This window comes from Chrysochloris asiatica, unplaced genomic scaffold (genome assembly GCF_000296735.1).
Source record: "Chrysochloris asiatica unplaced genomic scaffold, ChrAsi1.0 scaffold00229, whole genome shotgun sequence".
Classification (NCBI taxonomy): domain Eukaryota; kingdom Metazoa; phylum Chordata; class Mammalia; order Afrosoricida; family Chrysochloridae; genus Chrysochloris; species Chrysochloris asiatica.
The window spans coordinates 3220252-3241613 of record NW_006408747.1 but is presented as its reverse complement, the minus strand read 5'-3'; the positions used below and the strand labels follow the sequence as shown (position 1 = coordinate 3241613).

At 35.8% G+C, this 21362-nt stretch overlaps 1 pseudogene; it reads left to right on the top strand.

Annotated features, from left to right (window-relative positions):
* The window catches only part of LOC102822527, a 24211-nt pseudogene extending 21929 nt beyond the window's left edge, over positions 1–2282 (top strand).
* Positions 2283–21362: the final 19080 nt, after the last annotated feature.

Here is a 21362-nt window from a genome sequence, read left to right as displayed (position 1 = left end):
GACCTTCCAGTTCAAACGGCTTTGCACTCTGGCGCATTAACCCACAGGGCCACATCAGTGGCGATTCAAGGTTTTATACACACACACACACACACACACACACACACACACACACACTAGATTGCAAACCACAAATTCAGTGGCTTAAGCCCCACCCCCAGCTCCGTGGGAGAAAGCCTTTCTGCTCCTGCAATGATATTTAAAGCCTGCTATCAGTCAGAATCTACTTAGCATCAACAATACACGGTAGAATCTTGATGTAGAGCTACCTATAGGATAAGCAGTGGACTGCTAACCAGAAGGTTGGTAGATGAACAGATCCTTGAAAACCCTGTTCTAGGTCACTACGAGCCTGAACTGACTCGACAGCAGTCACAACATCAACACATATATATAAAATGGACTTCTGGTATGACACTGGACTGCAAACCACAAGGTCTTTGGTTCAAACTCACCTGCTGCTTCTCAGAAACCCTGGTTCGGGTCACTATAAGTCAGAAGCCACTTGACTACTCTTAACAATATATATACTAGATTACTCCTATCTATCTAGAAAGTTTTATTCTAAATGTTACACCAAAACTACATATTGCAGAAACTTCTTTGATACCATTCCCTAAAATAAAAACCCATGCTTGGAAAATGAAGATTGCTTATTTTATATACTTCATGTATTTTTTTAATAATGCTGATTTTAAAGTATAGTTAATATTTTTTGTTTATGGAGCTACTTATCTTAGTAAAATTGTAGTTTATACCTCTCATAGTACTGGTGCTATTCATATTAATCTTATTAATGGACAAACAAATGATCATCATCAAATATTAAAATAATAAATTGAACAAATTTAAAGACATGTTTTCTTCATTCCCTGTTCATATCTTTGTTGTAAAAGTTGGCAACTGGTTTGAGAAAATAACTTTCCAATATAATTGGATTAATGAAGGCCATATTTTTTAAAAAGGTGGGAGTTTTTAATACTTATTGTGGTGTATTAAGTTTATGAAATAGGACAACAGACATAAAATATCACATAGAAAGTCTTACAATTTCTCTTATGAGCTTTGCTATACTGATTAGTTTCTAATTTAAGATTTTGCTCTTGTCTTTCCTCCAAAGATTTATTTATAATTTATAGAAATAAAGAGTAAGTAGGTTATAGTAGGAATTGGGAGGAAAATTGCACTACAAAAAACCCTGGTTTATAGTGGTGATAAACTAAGTCAGAAGTTGATTTATCATGAAATTGACTTTAATGCCATGAATAGATAGTGTACCACATAAAAATACTTAAAGAGTAAATATTATAGTATGGAGAAATACTTACACTATTGTTTCTACTGCAAAGGTGGATATAGCCCTTCTCCTTGCCGCCGTGCACCATCACAGTCGCCATATCCAGCTATCCATAGGGGCAAGGCTGCCCAGGAGCTGCAGGACAAGCACCCGGAGGTCCTCCAGCTAGCTACTACCCTAATCCCAACCCCTCCCCCCCTTGGTGGAGGGCAGTATGGAAGTGGGATACCACCTGGAGGCAGTTTTGAGTGTCCTGCCACTGGGGGACCTTATGGACTACCAGCTGGTGGAGGCCCCTATGGACACCCCAATCTTGGGGGACTTCCCTCTGGAATGCTAGGAAGACCATATGGTGATGCAGCCCCAGGGAACCCCTACGGTCAGCCTCCTCCAAATTCCTGCAGTGCCCAGCAGCCCGGGCCTTTTATGGGCAGGTACCTCCTCCAAGTGGCACCCCTCCCAGAGTGGATCCTGAGACTTACTCCTGGTTCCAGTCAGTGGACTCTGATCATAGTGGCTACATCTCTATAAAGGAGCTGAAGCAGGCTCTGGTTAACTCCAGTTGGTCCTCTTTCAGTGATGAGACTTGTCTCATGATGATAAATATGTTTGACAAGACCAAGTCAGGCCGCGTTGATGTCTGTGGTTTCTCAGCCCTGTGGAAATTCATCCAGCAGTGGAAGAACCTCTTTCAGCAGTATGACTGACCGCTCTGGCTCCATCAGATACACTGCTGCAGCAAGCTCTGCCCCAAATGGGCTACAACCCGAGTCCCCAGTTCACCCAGCTCTTGGTCTCCCTCTACTGCCTTCGCTCTGCCAATCCTTCCATGCAGCTGGACCACTTCATCCAGGTGTGCACACAGCTGCAGGTGCTGACTGAAGCCTTCATGGAGAAGGACACAGCTGTACAGGGCAACAGCATTCGGCTCAGCTTCAAGATCTTCGTTATCATGAGAGCTTATTGGATGTTCTGGCCACACTAGCTCTCCTTCTTTGCCCTAACGCTCTTAGAACCTGGGTTCCCTCACCTCTTCTGTCCAGTCACTGAGCCCGGTTTCTCCACAGTGGACTCTGACCAAACATGAGAGAGAGATTTGCCCACTGGACCATTATGTTTGATCTCCCACCCACCACCTATGCCCACAAGTCCTGTGTATGAACTTCTAATTGCCAAAGGCTGTTCCTGCTTGGGGCACTTGGACAGTCTGCTCTCTTGGTATCATTTGTCAGGCTACTGATTTCCCAACTGGGATTCTCACTTACCTGCCACGCTTGGCTTCAGACCCCAAGGGAAAGCTGACACCTCCCACAGCCAATATATATATATATATGTATTTAATTTGCTGTTTGTTTTTTTCAGTTGGGGCCAAAAGTCCAGTGAAACTTTCAATAAAAGAATAATACTCTTGGGGAAAAAAAAAAAAAGAAGTGGATATAAACTTGTATGAGCATTAGTTTTATATTGACAAATATTTATTGACTTAACAATATGCACTATGATAAACAACATTCTTATCAATGGAGAACAGATTGAAGTTGTCAAGGACTTCATTCTTCTTGGATCAACTATCAACACTCACAGAAGCAGCAGTCAAGAGATCAGACGACGTATTGCACTGGGCAAATCTGCTGCACAAGAACTTTTTAAAGTATTGAAGAACAGAAATGTCAGCTTGAGGACTAAGGTGTGCCTGACCCAGGCCATTGTGTTTTCAATAGCCTCATATGGATGCAAAAGCTGGACAGTGAATAAGGAAGATCATAGAAGAATTGATGCCGTTGAGTTGTGGTGTTGGAGGAGAATACTGAGGGTGCCATGGACTGCCAAAAGAACCAATAGATCTGTTTTGGAAGAAGTGCAGCCAGAGTGTTCCTTGGAGGCTAGGATGGCTAAACTTCATCTCTCATACTTTGGACATATTGTCTGGAGGAAACAATTGTTGGAGAAGGATGTCATGCTGGGTAAGGTGGAGGGTCAGAGAAAAAGAGGAAGACCTCTAACGAGATGGATTGGCCAGGTGGCATCATTGATGGACTCAAGTGTGGCAGTGGTAGTGAGGTTGGCCCAATATCGGACATTGTTTTGTTCTGCTGTGCGTGGGGTCGCTATGAGTTGGTTCTGACTCGATGGTACCTGACAGCAACAACAACAACAACTAGTTGTGGTAAAATAGTGGTTATGAGTCGGACTGTTAACCTTAAGGTCAACAGTTTAAAACTACCAGCTATTTCATGGGAGAAAGATGAAGCTTTGTGCTCCTGTAAAGATGTACACCCTTGGAAACTCTATGCAGCATCGCTATGATTCAAAGTCGATACCACCATGAGTTATACAATGATGGGTAAAATATGAAAAGTTCTTAATTTTTTTAGAATCTGCAACCTAATCGAGGAAGGAGTACGTACTTGAAAGAAGGCAAGTAGTCAGATAATTAAAATAAAGTTATTTCAGTCCTAGAAGAAAGAATTATAAGGTACCTTGGAGGTCTGATGTGGATTTACATGTTAACCACTGGAAGCAGTTCAAAACCACCAACTGCTCTTGGAAACCCCATGAAGGATCCCTGTGCATCGCAACTGACTTGATGGCATACAAGAACAGTTTACAAAGAAGACATTCAGTTGCAATAAATCTACATTGAAGTTATAGAAGCTTCCTGGAGAAAGGACTCACACATATGCTTAAATTCAATTTTAAAAATAAATAGAAGCAGTCTCAGGAGACAACATAATCAATTGGCAAAACACAGTCCACAGAGAAAATGTTCTACATCCTACTTTTGTGAGCAACACTGGAATCTTAAAGGCTCATGATCAACCATCCAAGGGACAATTCTGGTCCCTCCCTGTGCAGAAAAAAGAATTGTGATGGAAATCGAAGATCCTTGGGAATAATTAGTCTAATGGACTAATGGATCACATGAACATCGGTATGTATGACCTGAGTCCAGAACTAGATGTCCAGCTAGCACTATCAAATGATCTGAAAAAGATCACATTAAAAGATCCTAGATACATTGGGAGAAAATGTGGAACAAGACTTGAAATTATAAAAATAACAATGCTTATAAGTCAGACTGCTTGGAGGACTCTAAGACCCTCCTGGATCACCTTTCAGATCTGGAGCTGAGTTTACCTTAATGGTTCAATATGCAGACAAGCAGTGGATAGGTATACAAGAGACACAGCAACACTAATGGGGTATGCACCCATGGAATGGTCAACCATTCGATATTGAAAGGGCAACATTTACCTAAGGACAAAATTGAGAAGGATTCGGAAATCAGGTGGAGTGGAAATAAGAATCACAGCGAGAAACTGGGATACATATGTTACATTAAGGGGGATTGCAATTATTAAAATGAAACAAAGTATATGATTTATTGAATGTAATATTGAATGTGCTCTATAAGAGTAAAATTTAAAAAAACAACTAAATGGAAGATTTAGTATAATACTAATATGTTAATTTTGATTGTGTTTGGCAATAAGACTATATGTAGTGAAATTATTTTCAGATTGTAAATACTCAGAAGATATAACTGCCAAAATAAACTAAGTAAATGAATTATATGCTGAAATAACAAAATAAAGATCTTAAAAAATAAGTTAACATAGATGCAAAGATAATACCTTAGAATATTTATTATTAATATTTTAAAAATGGAATTTACTCATAAGAATTTTCAGCATAGATAAATTAGAAACCTATAAATATAAGGTGCTCCCACCTCCTGCCTTGATATCTTTCAAGGTATTTCTTTGTATATTCATCTTTGCTTTGCTGATGTTTAAATGTGAAATGCTGACATATAATTTTCAAATTTTTTATTCTGCATGTTGTTTTCTGAACTTTAGGATCTGTGATTTTGACATCTGTTGCTAATTTTAGAACATGCTTATTCATTACATTTAAATTATTTTATCTGCTTTTATTTTCTCTTTTTCTTTTACTAGCGTAGTGGTTACGAATTGGGTTGCGAACCTTACGGTCAGCGGTTAGAAACTAACAGCCGCTCCGCGGGAGAAAGATGAGGCTTTCTACTCCCGTAAAGATTTACACCCTCGGAAACCCTGTACAGGGTCGCTATGGGTCGGAACAGACTCGACGGCACTTAACAACAACAACAACAGTGGTATACCCATTGCACTTATGTTAAACTATTTGTAAATGTCCCATAGTTCTTGCATTTAAAAATCTATATATCCTTCCCTTTTTCCATTGCATTAATTTTGAGACACTTTATGAATCCATCATCTATATGACTCTGGGAGATTTTCTATATGTTTCTAATATGTGTGTATGTGTGTGTGTGTACAGGCATGTGTTTGTTTTGCTTATTATCATGCCTTCTAATTTTTATTGAATGTTGGACATTTTGTATCAGGTAAAATCTCATTCTTTGAGTAGGAAGTTTTATGTTAATTGCTTAGGACCCGAGATATATTTAATTTGCATTGTAGAGCTACACTCTAGAAACTCTAGTTTTCTTGGATTTATTTGCTGTTGTCTTCCCTTTTCTGTTGTATTTGGGTATCCTGTGAACTCTTTCTTAAACAGAGTCAGAATCTTACAATCTCTCAGTTAAATTTGCTCCTATTGTTCTGGGGTCCTATTGATAGTGGCAAAATGTTGAAGAAGGAAATTATTAGTCTTAAAATTAAATCTATAATTTTATGTACCTAAATTCCTGAGTTTGACCTTCAAAACTTTTCGTCCATTACCTCCTTCTGTATGCCTACCTCTCCCATACCCTAAGTGAGAAAGGAATTTTAGCGAAAGTTAGAATTGGTTACTTTTCCAACCTCTAAATCTGGTATGGTACTGTAGGATAAGCACTGGACCACAAGGGTGATTTGAACTGAAAGACAGGCAGTTCAATCTCACCAGTCATTCCTCAGAAAACTCTATCCAGGGTCACTGTGAACTGGAACCCACTGAACAGCAGATAAAAACAACAAATGTGTTGTGGCACTGTAGGATAAGCATAGGGCTACAAGCTCTATTTAAACCACAAGATTGTTTGTTCAAACCCATCAGCTACTCCTAGGAGCCCTATATAAGGTTGCTATAAATCAGAAACAACTTGATGGCACTTTGCATCAAGAACAACAACTCTGGTATGGTGCCATGATAAGAACTGGATTGCTAACCACAAGCTCAGCAGTTCAAATCCACCAGCTAATCCTTGGAAACCTTACGCAGGGTTGTTATGAGTCCAAATTGCCTCCAGGACACTTAACATCAATAACAAATCATATATGACTGTGATGAAGTCATTGCAATTGAAAGTCAGGAGTTTGTTGTAGAAAGCACTCTTGGAATTTTTCAAGATAGTTACCATACCCATGATCTAATTTCATTGTTTTCCTTTCATTTCCCTATACCAGAAACATAGTGGGTTTTTGGTTTTTTTTCCTGGTCTTTACAGTTAGAACCTAATTGTTTCCTGAAGGGGGAAAAAATCTATTAAAGTGTAGTGAAAGCCCTAACAATAAGTTTTCTGGTGTTTCTAACTTAGGAGTTAGCCCATTCTACAACTCTAGCAATTTATAAAAATTATCATTAAGTAATCCTACCAATTAATAGATCCAGTGGCTTTGCTTCAGGTAAACCAATCTCAGTTGTTAATCTCTGTATTCAAATCTTTTTAGATTTTAGGTTTGAGGTTTCCCTTGAGACCCTAATACTCTGATAAATAAATCGTAGAAAAATCATTATCTTCTATTTGTTCAGATTTTTAATTATTATTGTGGGATGGAAATGAAAATATCCATGCTCTTTACATTTCAGAATTGAAACTGGGAATGTCTAACAAAACTTTTCAAAATAAGACATTTGTCCAATATAAATATATTTTATATATTTTTCCAATATATAGCTCCTATTGAAATTGACAACAAAGGAGAAATATAAAAATCGGTATAGAATTCATCACTTTGCTTTCACTAAAAATAACATAATCATATTCTCAATTTGGATGTATAGTTTTCATTGTCATAACTCTTATAATAATCCTAAACCCACAAAAACATTGACCTTATAAAGTGGTCAACTATATAACCTTGTAGTGCTGATGTTCAGAAAGGCCTAAGGACAATATTTTTTACAATTTAAAAGAAAAGATTCATGATCTTCCAGATAAATTAATATGAGGAGAGCTCTTTACTTATATCTATGGGAAGTGTCAATTTTCACTAAGGTTCTTCCATTTTTTAACAAAATCTGTCATTTCACTTTAAATTTTTTATCTTCATTCTGCCCTTAAAATTTAGGAAACAATATAGGTCACATTTTCCAAATATTTTCTTCAAGCACTTGATGGCAGCTATTATATTTTTACATACATTTTTGTTTTCTTTCTAGAGTAGAAACATCGTAAAGTTGTAAAGCACTTGCTTTACGGACCCCACAATCCTTTGAACAAAACTACTTTTGTCAATGTTTTTTAGTTATATCATTCCTTTATTAAATCAGTCCTGAAAACTTCTACTCATTGGTGTGGCACTTTAGAATAAGCACAAGACTGCAAGGTCTGCTTGAACCACAAGGTTGGTAGTCCAAACTAACTAGTTGCTTCTCAGAAACCCCATAGTGGGTCACTATGTGTCAGAACCTACTTGATGGCATTTAATAACATACAACATGTTTACAAATATGACCCTTTCTCTATGCTACATTCCTTTTCTATGGGACTTGGATTAGAGTTTCTCATTGTTGTCTATCTTTCTATTCTCTTTCTCATACTTTTTCATAATCTATGTGTACTACATTATACATAATCCTTCATATATATTTTATAGCTTAATAATTCAGTTTTATAGGATTCTTTGTAAACCTGTACACTGAAGTGTTTGGTTTTCTTTTATTCTTCAGCAATTATGTTTTTTCTGGGAATTGTATTTGTTACTTTTTCATATATATCTGGTCATCCGTAAGAGTCATGTATTGATTATTTGTATTTCTCTATTAAATGTTCATTTTTCTTCCTTCTGACATGAACTTATTTAGTGCCTGGTGACTTTTATTGTTAAACTCAATTCCTAACTGTAGGAATTTTATGAACCTAATTGGCAGCACTTTCTTTATGAGAAGGTTTACATTTAGAAAATATCAGATTTTGAATCACATGAAGCCCATTGAAAAGTCCAGATCAATGTGGGTACTCTTGCTGTTGTTAGGTGTCATTGAATCGATTCCAACTAACAGTGACCCCATGCACAACAGAATGAAACCCTCTTCAGTCCTGTACCATCCTCACAATTATTTTTATGTTTAAGCCCATCGCTGCTCCCACTGTGTCATTCCATCTTATGCAGGTCTTCCTCTTTTACCCTGATCCTCTACTTTTCCAATTATGATGTCCTTCTCCAGAGACTGATCCCTCTTAATGATATGTTCTACATACAAGAGACAACTTCTAGACTTTCTCACTTCCAAGGAGCATTCTGGCTGCACTTCTTTCAAGATAAATTTTTGTTCGTCTGGCAAACCATGATACTTTCAGTATCCTTCATCAGCAAAACAATTCAAATGCATTGATTCTTCTGTGGTCTTACTCATTAATCAACTTTCACATGCATATAAGGCAACTGAAAATACCTTGGATTGGGTCAGGCATACCTTAGACATCAAACTGATTTCTTCACTCTTTAATAATTTAAAGTGGTCTGTTGTAGCGTGTTGTTGTTGTTATGTGCCATGAAGTCGATTCCGACTCATAGCGACCCTGTACAGCGTTTCCGAGGCTGGAAATCTTTACGGGAGCAGAAAGCCTCATCTTTCTCTTGCGGAACAGCTGGTAGTTTCGAACTGCTGACCTTGCGGTTCGCAACCCGATTCGTAAACACTACGCTACCAGAGCTCCTCATATCAAGTAGTAGTTGTTGTTGTTAAATGCCATCGAGTCGGTTCCGAACCATAGTGACCCTGTACAGGGTTTCCGAGGGTGTAAATCTTTATGGGAGTAGAAAGCCTCATCTTTCTCCCGCGGAGCAGCTGGTAGTTTCGAACCGCTGACCTTAAGGTTCGCAGCCCGATTCGTAACCACTACGCTACCAGAGTAGTGACACTTAAATAGGGCTTAGAATAAGGCAGACACAATTATAAGTGCTTCTTTTTATCACTGCTCCAACAGCCTCGCCAGCACCCTATGAAATTTGTTTTCTACAAATGAAAACCTGAAGGACAGAGAATTAGGAATTTATCTGAGCTCACATAGTTGTGCATGGTGGAATTTGGATTCAAACCAGTTGTCTCCAAAATAATGCTTGTAACTTGGAAATAAAATGATCATTATCACTTAGTCTAAAAAGAATAACAAAATATCAAGGGAGGTATGGCAATATGTACTTCTGAAGTAGTGGGAAAGATAGAATCTATGAAGTGACTGGATTCAGCCATTGTGGCAAGCCACATGGGAAGCTTCAGAAAAGATTAGGGTTGTATTCCCTGAGAGTTAATATTCTAAAATTGTTACAACATTCTGTTAATCTATTTATGATTGTGTTATAGCTTGATACAGAGAGTTAAAGACAACTTAGATATCGACACCTAAAGTAAAGATAAATGTAAAGATCTGAAGGTTTTTCAAAGCAACAAACCAGAAATACTTTTAGCACTAACAGCCATATCTCAAAATCATTGTGTTGAATAAGAAGAGTAGGAAATAGAATCAATTACCTAATTTGAAACTCAGAGGCACATACCACCACTTGTCTGTCAGTTTGTCATACTGTAGTGGCTTATGTTTTCCTATGCTGCTGGGAGCTATGCTACCAAAATACGTGTCAACAGGGAACAGGTTTCAGCTGACCATTTAGACTAAGAGAGATCAGCCCAAAACTCCAGGGACTGACTGTGGGACAGATAATCAACTGTTCATAGGCAAGTTATGGCTGAAAATGAAGAATATTAAAAGGTATCCATGAAAGTAAAAATGGGGTCTTGAGTATATTCCACCTGAATTTAGAGACCATCTCAAGAACAATTTTGATGTATTGGACACAAGAGGACTTGTGGGATAATTTCAAGACCATCACACAATAAGAAAGCATGAGGTCATTGAAAGGAAAAGAAGAAAGAAAAGAGATGTCAGAAGAAACTCTACAACTTGATCATGAATTTAGAGAAGCCAAAGCTACTGAAAGAAATCATGACATAAAAAGGTTGAACAGAAAACTTCAAATGACTACTTGAGAAGAAAAGGTAAAGAAATATAATGAAATATGCCATGACCTGGGGATAGAAAACCAATAAATAATAACACGCTCAGCATTTCTCAAGTTGAAAGAACTAAAGAAAAAAATCTAAGCCTCAACTTTTAAGGATTCTATGGACAAAATGTGGAAGGATGCAGGAAGCATCGAAAAAAAAAGATGGAAGGAATATACAAAGTCATTGTACAAAAGGAATTGGTCCATGTTCAACCATTTCAAGAGGTAGCATATGATCAAGAACCAATGGTATTTAAGGAAGAAGTCCAAGCTGCATTGAAGGCACTGACATGAAAAAAAAAAAAAAAAAGAAAAAAACAATGTTCCAGGAATTGACTGAATACAAATTGAAATGTTTCTACAAACAAATACAGATCTGGAAGCATTCACTTTTCTATGCCAACAAAATTGGAAGATAGCTACCTGGCCATTTGATTGGAAGAGATTCATATATGTAGCCCTTCCAAAGAGAGGTTACCCAAAAGAACGTGGAAACCATCAAACTATGCTATTAATATCACGTGCAAGTAGAATTTTGATGAAGCTAATCCAAAAATGGTTGCAACAATGCATCAACAATGAACTTCCATAATTCAAGTCAGATTCAGAAGAAGACTTGGAATGAAAGATATAATTTCTGATGTCAGTTTGATCTTGACAAAATCAGAGCGTATCAGAAAGTTGTTTACTTGTGGCTTTTTTGTTTTGCTTTGTTTTGTTTTGTTTTTTTTGACTATGCAATGGTATGCAATCATGTGGATCATAACAAACTTTGAATAACATTATAAAGAATGGGTATTCCAGAACACTTAATTGTGATCCTGAAGAACTGTACATGGATTGAGAGACAGTTGTTTGAATAGAACAAGGGACAAATGAATGGCTAAAAATCATGTGTCATTTCATCATACTTATTCAATCCATATACTGATCAAATAATACTACAAGTTGGATTATATGAAGAATGTTGCATCAGGATCAGAGGAAGACTTATTAACAAACTTCTATATGCAGATGACACAATCTTCCTTGCTGGAAGCCAAGAAGACTTGAAGTACATAGTTATTAAATCAGAGATCACAGCCTTTACTATAGATTTAGAGAAAATAACAATTCTAAGAGCTGGACCAATAAATAACATCATGATAAACAGAGTAAAGACTGAGTGGACAAACACTTCACTTTGCTTGGATCCACAGTCAACACTCATGGATACTGCAGTCAAGATATCAAATAAAGCATTAAATTAGGTAAATCTACTGCAAAAGACTACTTTAAAGTGTTAAAGAGCAAATATGTCACTTTGAGGAAAAAGGGGCCCCTTCCCCAATGCATGATATTTTCAATAGCCTCATTTGCATGTGCAAGTTGGGCAATGAATAAGGAAGATTATAGAAGAGTCAGCACATTTGTATTATGGTGTTTATAAAGAATATTGAAGGTGCCATGGACTGTCAGCAAAACAAACAAATCTATCTTGGAAAAATCATAGCCAGAATGCTCCTTAGAAGTAATGATGGCAAGACTTGTGCTTTGGACATATCCTTGTAAAAGAACATAATACTTGGTAAACTAGAGGGTCAGTGAAAAAAAAGAAGGCCCACAACAAGATGGACTTACACAGTAACAGCAACAATGGCCACACATATAAGAATTGTGAGGAAACAGGACCAGGAAGTGTCTTATTTTATTGTGAATCGTGTTGCTATGAGTCTGAACAGACGTGAAGCCACTTAATAAAAATAAAGAAACAATAGCAGAGTCCCTGGGCAATGCAAATGTTTAAACACTTTCCTGGTAACTGAAAGATTGTTGGTTAGAGTCCACCCATAGTTGACTAGAAGAAGGGTGATCTACTTTTGAAAAAATTAATCATCGAAAACCCTAGAGAGTACAGTTCTACTATGACACACATGGGATCACCATAAGTTGTAATCAATCTGTTGGCAAGTGGTTTGGTTTGTGGGTTTTTTGGTAGATGCATAATGATAGCAGATATTTAATAGATTTATAAATACTCAAGAATGTACTTCAAACATCTTCAAGCAGAGTTTGAGAAGAAAGTGAGTAAGATCAGGAAAAGAGGTAAAATCAATTCAGAGTAGAGTTCCAGTGACTGCTGAAAGCAATGTAACCTATAAATGTGATTAATTATATTCTTATTAGAAGCCCAAATGAGATAACTGACTAATCAATCAATCAAGAAGTTAAGGCAGGTGTTAATTGGAATATTAAATCCACTAAACATTTTTCTAAAATTTTACTGTGATTTATACATTTCCTAATTATGATTTCCATTTGCTTCCTTTATATCTTCCATACTTTAAAACCACATAAATGGTTGAGAGGGTTAACCAAATAGCTAGAAATAATTTTGATGAAAGTGTCATTGAAATATAAAAAGGAAACATCCTGCATCACTCTGAGCATTTTTATGGCAATGTAAATTCTCTTCATTCAAAGAGCATCTTTTAATATTTTAATTAGGATACTGTGTTATATGAAAGGAACATCTGATTTTAGAAATGCAAATGAGGGTATGCTATGAAACAAAGATGTGGAATTAAAAGGTAATATGTAGTTCAGCAACCAGCTATGAAGAGGGAAAACGCCGGAGTGATGAAGGCAATAAATTGATTTTTGAAGTGAAAATTGTACTAACATTTTTCAAATTTAGCAATTTGACAAGGTTAATGGTAGTTTTAAGACACTTTATACTTAAAAATGCAATAATTATTTTTTACTAATAAACTTTAAATCACTTTAGCTTCATATATTTATTGACTAATGAGAAGCAGTTATTGACCTTATATATGTGGAGTCCTGGTAGGGTAATGTAGGATAATCACTGGACTGCTAACCTCAAATTGGTGGTTCCAACTCACCAGCCACTCCTCAGAGACCCTACACAGGATTGCTATGAGTCAGAATGCACTCTAATAATAACAACAATTAATAACAACAACAAATTTTCTCTATAGCAAGCCAACCTGGCTGAGTAGTTAAAAATTACTCAGAAACAGGTACTGCATTACACTGTTATTTTATTTTTACTCCTTTTAATCATTGATACAAAACAAAGACATTGCTTATTTTGTTGGAAATATAACTGGGTACATTAAAACTTTTAGGGAGCACAATAGCTTTGTAAGATAAGCTTTGGACTCTGAAATACAAGGTCAGTGATTTAAGCTCATCAGTTGCTCTGCAGGACGACAATGATGCTTTCTTCCCCAGCAAAGATTTAGAGACTTGAAACCTCTGTGAGTCGCTATGAGTCAGAAGTCACTCCATGGTACTTAACAATAACAATAACGACTTATAAATTTTAAACATGATGAAACTGAGTCTGAATCTCTACTCAGTTTGTTTTAGCAGCATAGTTGGGACTGGAATACAGATATGCATGCAAAGCCCAAGATTTCGATAACTAGATTGTACTTCTGGTGACTTGAGCACAGTGCATACTCTTTCTCAGAGGAAAATTTTGTCTACTTTAAAAAGAAAATTAATATTTTTGTTGTCTCTTAGTTGCAAGAAAAGGAAACTAGGCTATTAAAATAGAGATTAATTGTTAAACTGTGTTATTCAGTATAGAAATCTTAGTAACAAGTCAGAACAAAGAAGAAAGAATATGAAATTAATTTTCTGGGACCATAAGAAACAGATGAAACAGGTACATGAGATGCTAGATAGCTCAAGACAAAATATGTTTCCTGCAATAAGTTCATGCTGCCAGTTCTGCACATCTGAACATCTGTGGCTTTGTTGTTTACCCATCATCAAATTTCATCAAACCACTTGCCAACAAATTGAATCCAACAGATAATTCCACTTTCTATGCCATACTTGCTGAAAGATGATATAATAAAAACATGGTTAACACATTGGAAAGACATGCACTTAGATAATGTCTGAGTATTAAGGAATCACTTAGCTTTAACAAGGAAAATATCATCTCACATTTTTTTAGTTTTGAATTATGTATTATTTTCACCAAGGACCATTGTTAAACTCCATGGTTAAATGCATGTATTGAATTCAGATTATGCATTAAGAAACAAAAAACTGATTTACAAATAAAATAGTAGTTTATGGTAATGCTTTGTTTTCTACGCAAATATGTGGATGCAAATATGCAATGTATTGAATAGCATAGTAGGTGAAATCAACCTCTTATAGTGGCCCTGTATAGTGTTTCTGAGGAATGCCCAGTATACCTTACAGTTAGAAGTCCATTACTTTTCCACCACGCTAGAACTCTTAGGGTCATATACTGCTTTTAAGTGCCATTGAGTCAGTTCTAACCATAGAGCTCCTGTATAAAGCTTCCCAAGAGCAGGTGATGAGTTTTTGAACCACCAAATTTGTGGTTTATATCCAGTGCTGATTCTACAGTGTCACACAAATTTGTTGTTGTTATTAAATACCGTTGAGTCATTCCTACTCATAGAGATCCTGTATGGTGTTTTCGAGGTGAGTTTGAACTGTGGTGAGTTTGAACTGCTGACCTTGTGGTTTGCAGTCCAGTGCTGATCCTACAGCTCTACACCTTACAAATTACTCAGCACCTTGAGAACTCACATTATTTGTGAAATGAGAACAGTAACCAATTCAGAGAATGTTTCTGGAGGCTAACTTAAATGAATATGAAGTGTGTTGTGTAATAGTAGGCCAATGAACATTGCTATTACTACCAGGGTTGGTGGTTATGGTATTGTATTGCATTAACTATATGAAATAAGGAAACCATATTCTTGTGTGTTCTTTGATACTATGGTCTTTCCAGATTATTTCCATTGATAGGTACCATTGAGTTGGTTTGGACTGATAGTTACCATATGTATAACAGAAAAAAGCACTGCCTGGTCCTGCCACAGCTTCAAAGTCGTTTTATCAGACTCGAGATCACTGCTGTTGACACTGTGATAATCCATCATGTTGCAATATTTCTCTTTTTCACTGATCATCCAATTTACCAAATATGATTTTCTTTTCCAGGGATTAGTCTCTCCAGGATAGTTTGTCAAAGTATAAGAGACAAAATATACCACCATTTTTTCTAAGGAACATTCTGGCTATACTTCTTCCAACACAGATTTGTTTGTTCTTCTGGTGGTCCATGGTACTTTTAATATTCTCTTTCAACCACTTAACTAAAATGTATCAATTCTTCAAAAGGCTTACTTATTCATTTTCCAACTTTCACATGTATATGAGACTAGTGAAAATTTCATGGCTTGGGGAAGGCCTCTCTTAGTTCTCAAGCTGAAATAGGTCTTGGTCTTCTGCAGCAGATTTGCCTAATGGAACACATTATTTGATTTCTTGACTATTACTTCCATGAGTATTGATAATGAATCCAAGTAAAATGAAATCCTTGCCAACTTCCATAGTTTCTCCACTTATCATGATGATATTTACTGGTCTCATTGTGAGGAGTTTTGTTTTCTTTACAATGAGATGAAACCCATACTGAAGTCCATAGCATTTGATATTAATCAGTAAGTATTTTAAGTCCTATTTGCTTTCAGCAAGCAAGGTTGTAGCATATGCTTATCTTTCTCCAATCATATGAGTCTTTCTCTAATCCTGACACTGCGCTCCTCTTCATATAATCCAGGTTTTTGGATTATTTGTTTAGCAAATAGATTGAGTAAGTATGGTGCAAATATACAACCTTAATACACACCTTTCCATATTTTAAACCATTCAATTTCCCTTTATTCTGTTCGAAAAAAAATGTATCTTGGTCTATGTACAGTTTCCTATTAACACAATTGCATATTCGTTCCAATATTATCCATAACTTGCTATGATCCATACAGTCAGTAGCCTTTGCATAGTCAACAAAATACAGGTAAATATCTTTCTGGTGTTCTCTGCTTTCAGCCAAAATCCATGTCTTCATCTTAACCCGAATTGAACCTCTGCAAGTACCCAGTCACTGTAGTGATGCAGTCATTTTTTAACTTTATTTAGCAAAATTTTACTTGCATATGATATTGTCCAATGATATCTGTGTTTTGTTGGGTCACCTCTCTTTGGAATGGCACAAATGCAGATCTCTTCCAATCAGCTGTTGAGGTATTCCAAATTTAGTATAGATGAATGAGTGCCTCCAGTGCTGCATCATTTTGTTGAAAGATTCCATTTGTATCCTATCAGTTCCTGGAGTCTTGTTCTTTGTCAGTGCCATCAGTGCACTTTGGACTCCTTTCTTCACTACCATTATTCATATGGTACCTCTTGAAATAGTTAAACATTGAGCATTTCTTTTAAATAAAGTAATTCTGTGTATACTTTCTTATACTAAGAGATAAAGTATGTGTGAACAAAAAATTAATATGGTACTGTTGTTGAACTCTTTAGAACAAAGAATTTCCTCAAATGATAAAGATTAAAGAAAGATCTGAGTACTACATTTAGGGTATTGCTTAAATTCAAAGGGGAAGGCAACCATAACCTGGCCCCAGAAGAAAGAAGTTAACTCAGCATAGTATTACTGAATCAAAGAAGGAAAGCTATTTTAAAATGAAGGTATTCAACAGAACCAAAAAACAAAAGATAGACGAATAGGACAGCAAACTGGGGAAATGATCTGCAAGATGTTAGCAAACAATTTCATTTTTAAATAAAATATTTTATGAAACATTATTGTAAGATGGAGAAAAACAATTTTTAATATGTTAAATTTTAAAGTGCTGAATATTAAACTAGATAATTTATAAGAAAGATCTGTCTCTATTATAAAAAGGAGTCCTGGCACTGTGATTAGAGTCTTCAACTTTTCATCAAAATGACTACAATTCTAATTGGCCAGTTGCTTCATACTTGAAAAATGTGATGTTTGTTTCCATAAAGATAACATACTTGAAAACCCTATGAAACAGGTCTACGCTATTCCATATTGTGAGTTGATAAAAGTAAAAAATGACTTGAAGATAATGAGTTTGGTATAAAAACTATAAGAAGAAGAATTCATTATACTTTCAAAGGAGATATTTCAGCATGATTTATATCAAAGTCAGTTTCATTAAAAGCTAATTCATTACAAAAGAAGTTTAAAAATAAAAATTAGCTAAAAACATTAATATCTCATTACAAAACAAAGGATAGGAGACTTAATGTTTATTTATCACTGGAATTGTATGCAGCCACTAATTTTTTTTTTTTTTTTTTTTTTTCAGAATTAATGGAAAGGAAGAATTTTCAAAACAGATGCAATCTGAAAAATTCAAGAAATAATCATATCTTTGAAGTATGACTTAACATACCTAAATACATTACAGAAGGATTAGAATAAAATACATTAATGTTTCAAGATTATGAGGAAATGTTAGTTTGTTCTATATGTTTGTGAAAATTTTCCAGGAATTATTTTTATATTAAAAGTGTAATTAGACCCCACATTTACAACAGCATCACTTCAACTAAGCTCAATTGTAATTGGAATGGCTATACGTAAATTGTGTTTCTCAAATAGCTGCTAAAATTTTATAACTGAAATTGAACGAATTTGGGTAAATGCAAATTTTCAAGAACAATAGGACCCATGACCACGTTGATTCTCTGAAAAGTCCATCCAAAATGTAAGTGAGGCTTTTAGATTCATTATTGTTACAATCAACTCAAAGGCAGCTAATAACATCACTAACAACTTCTATAAAATGTTATTGCTAATTAATTGTCAGGAATTCACTTCAGATTTATTGCAATTTTTTGTAAAGGAGAAAGAAATCCAGCCTGTTCTTTTGCCACCTTCAAAATCATTGGCATATTTTAGTTTATTGTCATAGCTATGGTGACTTTTGAATGCCTTCCAATTTAGGGTTGTTTGTTTCAGAATTTTATCTGGCAATACTTTGTTGTGATCCATGTTGTTGTTGCTAGGTGCCATCGAGTCAGTACTGACTCAGAACAACCCTATGCACAACAGAATAAAACACTACCCAGTCCTGGGCTAACCTCACAATTGTTGCCATGCTTGAGCACATTGATGCTGCCACTTTGTCAATTCATCATACTGGGGCTCTTCCTCTTTTTCTCTGACCCTCCACCTTACCAAACATGATATCCCTCTTTAGAGACTGGTCCCTCCTGACAATTTGTCTGAAGTATGAGAGACGAAGTTTAGCCATCCTGGCCTTTAAGGAGCACTCTGGTTTTTCTTCTTCCAACACAAATCTATTGGTTCTTTTGGCAGCCCGTGGTACTTTCAAAAGTCTCCTCCAACACCATAACTCAAATGTATCAATTCTTCTATGGTCTTCCTTAGTTATTGTTCAACTTTCACATGCACTTAAGGTTATTGAAGATACCATGGCTTAGGTCAGGCATACCTTAGTCCTCAAGCTGACATCTTTGCTCTTCAACACTTCCAAAAGTTCTTGTACAGCAGATTTTGCTAATGCATTATGATGTTTGATTTCTTGACTGCTGTTTCCATGAGTGTTGATGATTGAACTGAACAAAATGAAGTCTTTGACAACTTCAATCTTTTCTCCATTGATAAGAATGCTATTCATTGGTCCAGTGGTGAGGATTTTTGTTTTATTTATATTGAAATGCAATCCATACCAAAGGCTATGATCTTTAATCTTCATCAGTAAGTATTTTAAAAATCAAATTGACTTTATTTGTGACAGGAGAAGGTGGAAAAGCTCCATATCATCAACCAAAACTAAGCAAGGGGCAGATTGTAGAACAGAACATCATTTGCTCATATGAAAATGCAGACAGAAACTAAGAAAATGAAAACAAATCCATGAAAGCCACAAATATGACCTTGAATATATCCCACCTGAATTTAGAGATTATCTCAACAGCAGATTTGATGCACTAGACACAAAAGACCAGAAGAGTTGTAAGATGACATCAAGAACATCATGCAGGCAGAAAGCAAAAAGGAACGATCAAATGGATGTCAGAAGAGACTCTGAATCTTGCTCTCCAGCATAGAGATGCTAAAGCAAATGGAAGAAATGAAGTGGTACAAGAACTAACAGAAAATTTCAAAGGTCAGCTCGATAAGACAAAGTCAAATATTGCAAGGAAATATGATCCATAGAACTTTCATTATCTAATATTCAGATTGAAATTGTCAAAGACTTCATTTTGTGTGGATCCAAAATTAACATGCATAGAAGCAGCAGTTAACAAATCAAATAACACATTGCATTAGATGCATCTACTGTAAACGATATTGTTCAAGTATTAAAGAGCAGAAATGTCAATTTGAAGACTGCATCTGACTCCACTCATGATATTTTTAATAACCTCATATGCATGTGAATTTCAGACAGTGAATAAAGAAGACCACAGAAAGATCTATTTAAAGTATGGCATTGTTGAGGAATATTGTACAATGGACTGCCAGAAGAATAAATAAATCTGTCTTGGAAGAAGTACAACCAGAATGCTCCTAAGCCAAGATGGTGAGACTTTGTGTCTTTTACTTTAGAAATATTGTCAGGAGGCACCAATCCCTACAGAGTGACCAGTTACTGGAGAAGGACATCATGATTAATAAAACTTAGTGAAAGAGAGGAAGACCCCCAATAAGATGGATTGACTCATTGGTAACAGCAATGGGATCAAGTATAACTATTGTTAAGGTGGCACAGGACTTGGCAGTATTTTGTTATATTGTGCATATGGTCACTATGACTTGGAACCAACTTGGTGGTACTTAACAAAAGCAAAACAATTTTTATTGTAGATCACCAGGACTTCATCCTAGCCTGTGTTAGTCTGAACTTCTGCTGTAACCTGTCTACCATGGTTGATGCTGTTAGTATTTAAAATGCTGGTGGCATAGCTTTCAACACCAGAGACCCAGAGAAGCCACCACAGAAAAATAGATGAGTGGTGAGATGTGAAGGTGGCATGGTTTCTGTTACTCAGCAGACCTGTGAATATATTGCTTCCTCAGATTTGACCATAAACAGGCTCCTTGGTATAATGAGAATGCAAACAGAGAGATAAAGGACTTTAAAAAGTGTGTGGAAATATCCATTATCTTTTAATTCCATTTTTCTATAAACTTTTGAAACCCTTCATAGATAATCATGTCTATACTATTCAAATTATCAACTTAGACTGTATTTTTTCTGAACAGCAATTTGCAACTCAAATCTATTAATTTTGCTTCAATTAATTTGCTCTCTATATATCTACTATATTGGAAGGGAAAATAAATTATTCTCTGTCCAATTTTATCACAATAAGTAGAATTAAACAACTTATAAGCCCAGTCTTCTCTGGTGAGTTATGAACAAGTTGCTCTTTCTCGGAAAAAAATTAAATTCCTATTGCATCTAGAAACTCTTGGTGAGATATTTTATTACTGTTGTTAGGAGGTTTAGAATAATGGAGACAGTCATAAAATAAATATACAATCTCTATTTTCAGTCTCTTTAATTGTTGAATTGCCCATTTTAGTATCAGAGTTTCATGGTTTATTTAATGCCAATTCATGAGACAGAAACTGAGAGGGAAGGGAGGACATGTACTATTGGAATAATGTAATCCAAAAGACAGCTAAGAAATTATAAGAGGTAATCTCAAATGAACCATGCTTACTTTTATTTTCACAACAGAGATCCTTGGAAAGTTCAGCACATAGTAGGGGAAAATAGTTAAAGTTGGTTTAGATTTGGTAATAAAGAGAAATAGAAAACAGAAAATGTGGCAGATACTTAGCTACTAAATTATTGGGCACATAAACTACGTATTTTCTGTTATTTCCTGCTAATCAAGGTTTATTGAATTTTTAGACAAACTTGAATGCCTCATTCCATTATGCTAAAAAATGCAGCATTTTCAATATCAGTAGTCATCCAAAA